At 44.9% G+C, this 12,109-nt stretch overlaps 1 protein-coding gene and 1 long non-coding RNA gene across 4 annotated transcripts in view; one reads left to right on the top strand and one right to left on the bottom strand.

Moving 5' to 3' along the window:
• Positions 1-7,720, bottom strand: part of LOC123746999 (neuronal acetylcholine receptor subunit alpha-2) — a 26,917-nt gene extending 19,197 nt beyond the window's left edge. The window contains exon 1 of one of the 3 annotated variants that reach the window (XM_069317333.1): positions 7,658-7,720. The gene's annotated coding sequence lies outside the window, so the exon portion shown is untranslated. Of the gene's footprint in view, positions 1-7,611 lie in introns of all 3 variants that reach the window. The other 2 variants (XM_045728918.2, XM_069317334.1) reach the window with 2 other exon arrangements.
• Positions 2,737-12,109, top strand: LOC138358920 (uncharacterized). The gene is made up of 3 exons (XR_011225626.1): positions 2,737-2,826; positions 3,282-3,410; positions 11,799-12,109. It is a non-coding gene; the product is annotated as an uncharacterized lncRNA (long non-coding RNA).

Below are 12,109 nucleotides of genomic sequence, written 5' to 3'. Positions count from 1 at the left end.
TATATATATATATATATATATATATATATATATATATATGCCTCCTTTGTGTCTGGAGAAACTCTCCAGACACAAAGCAGAACGCTTTAAAAGAGACCAACGTCGTCTATGCCTTCAAATGCCCACTTGGGGACTGTAAGCTCCAAAAAACCCAGTATATAGGCAAGACAACAACATCTCTTTCTAGGCGTTTAACGATGCATAAGCAACAGGGCTCCATTAAGGAACATATAATCTCTTCCCACAACCAAACCATCGCCAGAGAAATCCTAGTAAACAACACAGAAATCATCGATAGATACAGCGATAGCAGACGGCTTGACGTTTGCGAGGTACTGCACATTAAGAAGTCAACACCAGCAATCAACAGCCAATTAATGCACAACTATATTCTACCCACCTCAAGACTCCGCTCCAATATAGAAGCATCAAGAAATATGGACCAATAGGCTTTCTACAATCACTTCCATTTCAATACCCATTGTTTCGTGTTCTGTCTTGTGTTGATGAAATTAATACCCTATTAAATACCACCTCACCCCATCCACCTCACTCAAATGTAGATATAAACAAATCGGAGATATGTAAGTTCTATTCAGTTGTGTATGTGTAAAGTCTTTGAAAATGTAATAAGTTTTATGAAACGCGCTCAAGTGTCGCGTCAGACTAGAAATAAAAATGAATTTTGGAGAATTGATTTTTGAATTACCTCCAACAGTGAAAAGAAATGTACGAAAGATTGAGAAAATTCGTGTTAGAATTATTAATCTTAATAATTAAGATTAATTATTAAGAATTATTAATTCCACATTCTCGGTCCCTTGATTTGTAGAGCATTTCTAGTTTGATTAAGTCGTACTCTAGGAATATCAAAACTGTATTTATTTCTGGTGTGGTGCTCATGGGTTCTGTTACAACCTTCAATGAAGCTTTTGAGGTCAGGATTGGCATTACAGTTCAGCGTTTTATATATGTATAATACACAAGAGAGAATGTGCAGTGACTTAATATCTAACATATTCAGAGATTTGAGTAAGGGTACCGAGTGATGTCTGGGGCCAGAGTTGGATATTGTCCTAATAGCAGCTTTGTGTTGGGTAATAAGAGGACGTAAATGATTTTATGTAGTAGAACCCCAAGCACAAATACCATAGTTGAGGTATGGATAGATGAGGGAGTAATAGAGAGTCACCAGGGCAGGGCGAGGTACATAATATCTGATCTTAGAAAGAATGCCAACAGTTTTTGAAACTTTTTTTGACATATTTAGAATGTGACCCTGGAAATTCAGCTTGTGGTCGATGAGAACGCCAAGGAATTTGCCATCTAATTTGTTACAAATTTGGGTATTGTTTATTTTGAGATTTATCTGATTAGAGGATTTATTGCCAAACAGAATATAAAACGTTTTGTCAATGTTAAGGGTGAGTTTGTTGGCGGTTAGCCAAAGATGGACTTTCTCTAGCTCAGTATTTACTGTGGCATTTAGAGCAAGGGGGTCAGGACTGGAGTAAATGAAGGTTGTGTCGTCAGCAAATAGAATTGGCTTGAGGTGTTGGGAGGCATTTGGAAGGTCATTAATGTAGATGAGAAAGAGGAGAGGGCCAAGTATGCTGCCCTGAGGAACACCAATGTTGATGGGTAGGGTGGGAGAAATTGTATTATTCACAGAAACATACTTATTTATTTATTTATTTATTTATATCCTAGGTTGTAGATGGACCTTTACAGGTAGATGCTGCATTTTTTTAGCATTAACTGCATCGATTATGTGGTTGACTTTCTTCTTGATATCTTCTGTTGGGTTTCTGCTAATCCTATTGAATTTGGTCTCATCTTGGAGGATTTTTTTTAGTTTGGTGATATATTCATCAGTCGGGATGAGGACGAAGGCTGCGGTTTTATCGGCTCTCCGGATTGTGATATTCACCATGGACTTAAACTGGTGCTTCTTTGTATTTATTATCTAGGGTGTTACTCTTGTAGCCTCCCCTTGGGGAAACATGTATACGCAGATAGACGGAGTGGCCATGGGGTCCCCACTAGGAGTCCCCTTTGCTAACGTCTATATGGACTCAGAATCTTTGGTAATGTGTTTATTGTTTGTGATGTGTGTATATATAGGTATTAACACGATGTACTGAACGGGGTGAGAATAGCTTGAGCTTCCTCATCCCTTTGTGTGTATTTTACCTCAATAAACTTATTTCAATTTCAATTTCTATATGGAAACACTAGAAGACACCATCTTCAAAACCACCGGGAAACCTCGCATCTACTGCAGATACATTGATGATATATTCGTATTGGGGAGTGACCTCCAGGAACTGTCGCGATTAAAGGATCTACTTGTCCTAAATTCAGTGCTTAACTTGACCCATGAGCTAGGAGGCATCGATGGCGCACTCCCTTTTCTCGATGTCTACGTGAAGGGGGGGGGGGGACCGAGATGACGTCAGGGGGGGACCGAGATGACATCAGGGGGGGGGGCGAGATGACGTCGGGGAAGGGGAAGACCGAGATGACGTCAGGGGGGGGGGCCGAGATGACGTCAGGCGGTGGACCGAGATGACGTCGGGGAAGGGGGGGACCAAGATGACGTCAGGGGGGGGGCCGAGATGACGTCAGGCGGTGGACCGAGATGACGTCGGGGAAGGGGGGGACCGAGATGACGTCGGGGAAGGGGGGGACCAAGATGACGTCAGGGGGGGACCAAGATGACGTCAGGGGGCCCGGCGAGCACCAGGTCAGTGTCCAGCCTGCCGGCGGAGGTGACGCGTGCTGGTGTAAACATTAACTGTTCTTGCGTCTTTAACGCTTATGTTGGTAATTATTTTCTTATATTTTCCCCTTTGCTCTCCAATCTGTTGGTGACGTTACATGCGTAAACTTTCTCGTCCTCAATAATGTAAATCTGGCTTTTCCGGACTTTTGCTTAAATGTGAATTACTGTAACATCTTTGCAAGTCGGTAATTGGTTCTCCAGGTAGTTTATACTTTACACGTTAATTCTCTTTGTATTTGCGTGTCACCGTTAATGTTCTTGGTTGTGGGTGGCATTGGCTTCTGTAACTACTTCAAGTCAACTACCCGTAGACTGAACGACTTCCTTGCATCTCTTGACACTAGCTACATCAGCCTCCACTACTGGCCCCTTGGTTTTTTTTTTTCCTCTGTCCCCCTAGTCCGGAAGTGGTATTATTTACATATATAATTTTACTTGAATTGCTTGTTTAGAAATTTGCGTGAGGTGGTATACTGTGTACCCATTGATCCCACAGTGATGGTTCCCAGTATGGAGCCTGGGAGGAGGGGGACCATGGCGGCCCTCTTGATGACTGCTACCATGATGACTGTGGTGGTGACGACGGCACAAGAGACTACTGACGTCGCCAGACCTGCGGCTTACGGTAAGGCAAACCTACATGTGTTAACACTTGCTGAGAAGGACAAATATTAAGCTAGGTAACTAGCTACAGCTTGGTGTGCGTGTACGTACTCGCCTATTTGTGCTTGCGAGGGTTGAGCTTTGGCTATTTGGTCCCGCCTCTCGACTGTCAATCAACTGGTGTACAGGGTCCTGAGCCTACTGGGCTCTCGTATCTACATTTGAAACTGTGTATGGAGTCAGCCTCCACGACATCAGTGCCTAATGCATTCAATCTGTTAACTACTCTGACACTGAAACTTAAATTGCTGCTTCTTTGTATTTATTATCTAGGGTGTTACTCTTGTAGTCTCCTCTTGGGGAAACATGTATACGCAGATAGACGGAGTGGCCATGGGGTCCCCACTAGGAGTGGGGTCTCTCTGGGGGAGGAGTGGGGTCCTCTGAGGAGAGGGGTCCTCTGGGGGAGGAGTGGGGTCCCACTAGGACTTGTGTCTCCCTCCCTTTTGGGAGGAAACTGAATGCTTGTTGTGACCTGTGCCATATCTGGGTGCATGGAGGGTAACACATCTCTGCAACAGGCACTGTGTGGGCGGTGAATAGGTGGATGGGAGACGCCCAGACGCAGGGTGGGTGGGGTGGGATGGCAGGAGGTACAGTGGTGCGGTGAGGCCGGTGGGACGGGAGAAGGGAGGGGTTGACCGGGCACCGCTGGGCTTGAGGGGGGGTGGTGGAGGGATGTCAGGGCGACACTTAAACACTGGTACAATTTCCTTGTATATCACTGCACAATGGTGATTGAATCATACACTTGTAGTCTGACACACTGTGAGCTCCATTAACACTAAATATGATTGTTAATTTTTGTTTATCTGCCTATCCCCACACACAGTAACCCTCCTGCCTGCCTATCCACACACACAGTAACCCTCCTGCCTGCCTATCTACACACACAGTAGCCCTCCTGCCTGCCTATCCACACACACACAGTAACCCTTCTGCCTGCCTATCCACATACACAGTAACCCTCCTGCCTGCCTATCCACACACACAGTAACCCTCCTGCCTGCCTATCCCCACACACAGTAACCCTCCTGCCTGCCTATCCACACACACAGTAACCCTCCTGCCTGCCTATCTACACACACAGTAGCCCTCCTGCCTGCCTATCTACACACACAGTAACCCTCCTGCCTGCCTATCCACACACAGTAGCCCTCCTGCCTGCCTATCTACACACACAGTAACCCTCCTGCCTGCCTATCCACACACAGTAGCCCTCCTGCCTGCCTATCTACACACACAGTAACCCTCCTGCCTGCCTATCCACACACACAGTAACCCTCCTGCCTGCCTATCTACACACACAGTAACCCTCCTGCCTGCCTATCCACACACAGTAGCCCTCCTGCCTGCCTATCTACACACACAGTAACCCTCCTGCCTGCCTATCCACACACAGTAGCCCTCCTGCCTGCCTATCCACACACAGTAGCCCTCCTGCCTGCCTATCTACACACACAGTAACCCTCCTGCCTGCCTATCCACACACACAGTAACCCTCCTGCCTGCCTATCTACACACACAGTAGCCCTCCTGCCTGCCTATCTACACACACAGTAACCCTCCTGCCTGCCTATCTACACACACAGTAACCCTCCTGCCTGCCTATCCACACACAGTAGCCCTCCTGCCTGCCTATCTACACACACAGTAACCCTCCTGCCTGCCTATCTACACACACAGTAGCCCTCCTGCCTGCCTATCTACACACACAGTAGCCCTCCTGCCTGCCTATCTACACACACAGTAACCCTCCTGCCTGCCTATCCACACACAGTAGCCCTCCTGCCTGCCTATCTACACACACAGTAACCCTCCTGCCTGCCTATCCACACACAGTAGCCCTCCTGCCTGCCTATCTACACACACAGTAACCCTCCTGCCTGCCTATCCACACACAGTAGCCCTCCTGCCTGCCTATCTACACACACAGTAACCCTCCTGCCTGCCTATCTACACACACAGTAGCCCTCCTGCCTGCCTATCTACACACACAGTAGCCCTCCTGCCTGCCTATCTACACACACAGTAGCCCTCCTGCCTGCCTATCTACACACACAGTAGCCCTCCTGCCTGCCTATCTACACACAAAAAGTGCAATCTGAAAGAAGCATATTTATTGTAGTTTTAATTTTCTTACATTTTATATCATTATGAAACATTAAAAACCTCATTAACTCCATTCTAATGCTTGGTCCACATAAAGCTTTAAGAGTGTCTTTATGGACAATTAGATAGTAGAATTTGGTACTATTCACTTTATAAAGTCCACAAAAATAAAGCTAGACACTAAACTTAAATAAACCTAGGCCTAGTATAGCGCATATGTTTATAATATTAAGCAGCAGATAGCGTGTATTAAGCTTAGGATGGTTTGGCTAGACTTTATTAACATATATGCAAAACTTTTTCCGGTTTGTCCAAATTCAAAAGTTTATTTATTATTATTAGTATTATTCCGTCGGTTTTCCCTCTTTGGCTTCATATTTAGTTACGAGGACAATGTGGTGAGGGTGAGGGTGAGGGAGACAGGAAACTGGGTGTTGGTATACAGTGAGAGGACGCCAACACACACAGATATACACAGAAGTATATCTCGCTTCGTGCTGTATATACTGAGTTTACTTCAGTCCTCCTGAACTAAAGTATACTTGATGGTTGGTCAGTAAACAGTAGTGATAGCCTTAATAACTGTGCAGAGGGTGACAGGTTCATCAACATGACACCAGTTGTAACCTATCCACCGCTGCCCACTGGATGGGGGGCGGTGTGCAGGACAAACATATAAATTGTGACACTAGCTCTCCACATATGTCAGTTGCTTAATTTAGAACCTGTACTTGAGGTCGATCTCGAACCCATTGTTGATGTGACGACTTGTATTGAATTTTGTAACTAGCTCATCAAGATTGTAACTTGCTTAGCTAAATGAATTGTGGGGTTCAGTCCCTGAGCCCATTATGTGCCTCTGTAACCCTTTCCACTACCGCCCACAAGATGGGTATGGGGTGCATAATAAATGAACTAAACTAAAACCAGGCTGGCCGGGGTGCCTCAGGGCACCGGCCTTGAACCCCAATTGTCCCTTATATGGGTCGATCACACGCTCTGGGAGGGAGCGTCTCTCAACCATAGTGTTACCAGACGACTGCATGCAACACAGCACTACACCATCATATAAACAATGGAACAGATGCAGTTAAAAAAACAGATGCAGGCGGAACCAAAGAGCCGAAGCTCAACCCTCCCCGCAAACACAGCTAGGTGAGTAATATTTATATTTTATCAACAAGCTGAAATATACAGAGGAAGGTGTTGATACAGTTGTTACATACGAGGGATTATCAGGTATAGGTCTGGAGCTGACTTGTAACATCCCCATCTCACAGGTTGGTGAGGTAGAGGTAGCAGCCTCGGGGGCACTCACCGGTGGGGCAATACCCATGCTCAAATGTACTGATAAAGCAATACTGTTGTAACCCTCAAAGTATTAAGAATTAGGCAAGTACACTTAAGCACTGCAACACTTAACATATCAACAAATCATTAACAAACTAATCTCTGTTTAAAAGGCTCTCCCTCTGAACAAGAGGAACACACTGTGAACAAGGGGAACACACTGTGAACAAGGGGAACACACTGTGAACAAGGGGAACGCACTGTGAACAAGGGGAACGCACTGTGAACAAGGGGAACGCACTGTGAACAAGGGGAACGCACTGTGAACAAGGGGAACACACTGTGAACAAGGGGAACACACTGTGAACAAGGGGAACACACTGTGAACAAGGGGAACACACTGTGAACAAGGGGAACACACTGTGAACAAGGGGAACACACTGTGAACAAGGGGAACACACTGTGAACAAGGGGAACACACTGTGAACAAGGGGAACACACTGTGAACAAGGGGAACGCACTGTGAACAAGGGGAACGCACTGTGAACAAGAGGAACACACTGTGAACAAGGGGAGCGCACTGTGAACAAGGGGAACGCACTGTGAACAAGGGGAACGCACTGTGAACAAGGGGAACGCACTGTGAACAAGGGGAACGCACTGTGAACAAGGGGAACACACTGTGAACAAGGGGAACGCACTGTGAACAAGAGGAACGCACTGTGAACAAGGGGAACACACTGTGAACAAGGGGAACACACTGTGAACAAGAGGAACACACTGTAAACAGGATGAGTGCACTGTTACCGAGGCAGGAAGACACTGGAGCCGCTGCCCATGTGAGGACTGAGTAAGCAGACCCACCCCACCAGCCACCCTCCTGCATACCACCCCCCACCCTCCTGCAGACCACCCCTCACCCTCCTGCAGACTACCCCTCACCCTCCTGCAGACTACCCTCCACCCTCCAGCAGACTACCCCTCACCCTCCTGCAGACCACCCCTCACCCTCCTGCAGACCACCCCTCACCCTCCTGCAGACTACCCCTCACCCTCCTGCAGACCACCCCTCACCCTCCTGCAGACTACCCCTCACCCTCCTGCAGACCACCCCTCACCCTCCTGCAGACTACCCCTCACCCTCCTGCAGACCACCCCCCACCCTCCAGCAGACCACCCCCCACCCTCCAGCAGACCACCCCCCACCCTCCTGCAGACCACCCCTCACCCTCCTGCAGACCACCCATCACCCTCCTGCAGAAATTTTGCAATGTCCAATAGTTTGGACGTTGGGGAACTGAGTCAGGACTTGCACGCAGGTTACTCTGCATCCAGTCCAAATGAGGAAACACTGGGAGAAAGCGAGGAAGCAAGATTTACTCCCTTGGAAAACATTTAGAAAAAAAAAATTGTGGCCAGAGTTTTGATAACATTGGCAACTTTCTTATATAGAATGAAACTCTTAAACAATGACATATATCCTTAAGAATAAATCTTCTTCTATGAGATATATCTTTTTAATTAGTTTTAAAAGTTTGTATTTACCATAATGATGATGCCTTCCAAACATGGCTCATTAAAATAATTTTTTGTTTATGAAATCGTGTAAGTATTTATGCAATATTTATTATAAAACAATCATAATACGCAGTGGCATATCATTTTTATAGAGAGGCTTTATAAGGTAAATATAATAGCAATGCGAAACTCTTTCTATCTGACATATTTTTATTTTAAATAAATACAGTTGGGCGAAAAAAAACATGTCTATTGCCGCATGAGTGACTGGAGTGGGCTCTTGTAAGGCTTTGGAATTTGTTGGAGGGCGGGAATGTGCAGAGTTCTGGGGGGGGGGGGCCGTGAGATAGGGATATTAGATTGACTTAAAACTTAATGCTAGTTATTTAGTCAAGAATGGAATGGAATGGAACTATCAGGAGAAAGTGCCAAGCCATTACGACCATGTAGCACTGGAAAGGAGTCAGGATAAGGATTTGGGAATAAGATGGGAGGAAGGAATGGTGGCCCAACCACTTGGATGGTCAGGGGATTGAACGCCGACCTGCATGAAGTAAGGCCGTCGCTCTACCGTCCAGCCCAAGTGGTTGGACTATTTATTCAAGAGTTGTATTATTTTTTTTTATATATTGAAGCAGATATTTTTCTCCCTGATTCTATGTATGACTAACGACCCAGTGCAGGTTTGGAAGGCTTTAGCAATTAAAGCACCGTAAGATTGTGAGTGTTCAAGTCTAGGGGGAACTAAGCATTTTTTTGTGTGTGAATGTGCAAAGCCCGTGTTTATTTGTGTAAGTTAAAAATTGAGTTTTTTGTTTGTGTATAAGAGTTTAGCAATGTGTTTTAAGTAAGATTGTGCAACTGTTTTAAGTTTAGGGGGGGACTAAGTATTTTGTGCGAATGTAAAAGCCCTGGGTTTATTTGTGTAAGTTGAACCAAAAAAAAATGAGTTTGTTTTTGTGAGCGAGTTTGTTTAAGCATGTGCTATCATTAAAAACTTCCAAAGTAATGACAGTAATGCCAAAATGAATTCATCTTTTCACTTTTTGAAAGGTGGAGGTGTAACATTTTCTGAAAACCTTTGCGCTTGATATACCACGGCACTGACATAAATGGCAACTGATGGAGTCGACTTTTAAATTTTTAACACATGATTTCAAAAAGCATTTCATAGCAACAGATAGTGCCAGTCGATGCGTTACATGAAGTTATTGGGCCCCCACTACAATAGCTGCAAACTATTATGATGTTAAAAAAATTCAATTTAATACAGAATATGAACAGATTTCTAGTACATATTACATTGCTTAAACCACTCAACCACTTTCCTTTAAAGTATATTTACGAGTGTCAAATTAATGTTTGGAGTGTCAAACCCAACACAATATGGCTGAGGCCCCACTATTTAAACTTCTTTTCGTATTCTATGAAATATCACAGGTATTGTTAATGCTTGTAACGTTTATTACAAAAGATAGACATACATTTGATGTTATTTTTCATATTAAAATCTAATTTGAGGCCCGAAAAATATATCTATAAAATCTATAAACAGGTTAGAACCATACAAAGGCAAGCATGCCTTTTTCACCAGTAATCAACTGAATGCCACATAAAATGGAATCTTTACTTTAGCTACAGAAAACGGAGCAAAGTCAAGGGGGGATGACTGGAATAAACAGTTTCCAACCTGACTCTTCTCGCACATAAACATGTCTTTCTTGACCTCATTTCAAATTATATAGAGTACTGAAAGCTCATTTTCCATAGCAAATATACTAAGGAACTCATTTTACGACTAGAACGCAAACTAGGACCCCTCATTCAGATTCAAAACACGAGAATTATTGACTGAACATTTACCCACATTCAAGCACACACAGGACTCTTTAAAGCTATCTTAACTTCTTTAAAACCCTAATATGACCCATCTCACATGCAGATCCTGTTCTATGACTCGCCCTTCATGTCAATGTACCCCACAGTATCATGCAAATTCAAGATAAGGCTTACTACACCTATATATCCAACTTGTTCTTTGTAAGGAATCTTGACCCCCCCCCCTTCTATGCTTGACCCCACTGGGGTAATCATAGGTAGGGGGTCCCTATTGCCGACGTCATGTCACGTGACACCCCCGCGACAAATAAGGAAAATTTCACCTGATTGGCCCATGACCCCGAGACAGAAAGATAATTTTTCTACTCTGCTCCTGATTGGTCAAAAATCGCGCCCCGTTCTCACCGCTCACCTCTGACCATTACAGAAAATGGAGCTGTGCCCAAGGGCTCCCTGTACTATTCAGTCATAGCCTCATTAAAGTACTCCAAAAACTTCTATATTCGCTTTCAACTGTGTTTCTTGGTTTGAATCTATTGAACATTCACCCTCTGATCCATTCAAAAGTAAGGGCCCCCAAAATGATACCGTAGTACTCTCGTAACACCCCCGGGCCAAATCGTGAATTTTTGCTCATGCCATTAAAATACTCCAAAAACGTTTATATGCCTTTCACCAGTGTATTTTTTGGTTTTCATCTATTGAACATTCATCCTCGGTACCTCCCATAAGTAGGGGACCCCCTTCTTGATGCCTTAGACTCATCTTAAAAGCACGAGAAAAAACAGGTTAGGATAGGGCACCAGTTCCTCAGGTACATCCTGGGTGGTGGGCCCTTGGTACCCCTGGGGGGGAATGGACCACCACTCCACCCAGCCAGCCAGCCAGCCAGGTGTGCGCCCAGCGCGTCCTGACCCAACTGCTTGAAAAAGATTTTCACGATCTGGCCCCCGGGAGTCGAGTCGGCATGGAAGTGCCCAACCGTTTCTGAAAATCAATTCCCCATGTGTCTCCTTTTACACTACTAGGTTAGGTCGTCGAAAAACAATTAATTCATGAAAACTTGGCTTATTAATCAAATCGGGCCTTGCATAGTAGGCTGAGAAGTGCGTTCTGGCTACTAGGTACGATATATATATATATATATATATATATATATATATATATATATATATATATATATATATATATATATATATATCCTTGCCTTGCCTCTGCTCAGTGTCCAGCGGAGAGAGAGCCCCGCAACCTACTGAACCGTGACTCTGTTAGCTTTGCCGGCCGACCAGACGGAATCACACTGCGTCCGTGGAAGGGTGGCAGGCAGTTAGCATGGGACTATACTTGCGTATCCACCCTGGCAACGACATACATCACCCTCTCTGCCGGCACGGCAGGAGCCGCAGCGACACACAGAGAAAAACAAAAGTCAGTCAAGTACAGGCAATTAGATCAAAGGTACAATTTCGTTCCAATAGGGTCTGAGACCCTAGGCCCATGGGGTGAGAGTGCAAGAAGGTTTCTTAAGGATCTTGGTTCCAAGCTCATTGACACCACAAGAGACCCTAGAGCAGCAAGTTTTCTCTTTCAGCGCCTCAGTGTCGCGATCCAGAGGGGAAATGCCCGCTGCATCCTCGGTTCCTGCCCGGCGTCGGAGGAGTTCGAGGAAATCTACAGCCTCTAGGAAGCGAACTTTTTCTTGTGTCCTCTTAATGTTCATTTTTTGTATAAAATCAGATATGTAACTGTATAACCTTGCATAATAAAGTGTACATCATAATAAAAAAAAAAAAGGGGGTGGTAGGAGAAGTGAACACTCTTTCGTATTCAGAGTTAAATGTCAAGTTTTTCCCTGAGTGCTCTGTGTTCCCTTCTCTGAGGCTGTGGGTCCCTATAATTACA

The sequence above is a fragment of the Procambarus clarkii genome, chromosome 87 (genome assembly GCF_040958095.1).
Source record: "Procambarus clarkii isolate CNS0578487 chromosome 87, FALCON_Pclarkii_2.0, whole genome shotgun sequence".
In the NCBI taxonomy this organism is placed as follows: Eukaryota; Metazoa; Arthropoda; class Malacostraca; order Decapoda; family Cambaridae; genus Procambarus; species Procambarus clarkii.
The sequence above is the reverse complement of the archived record's forward strand: the minus strand, read 5'-3'. Positions and strand labels throughout refer to the sequence as shown.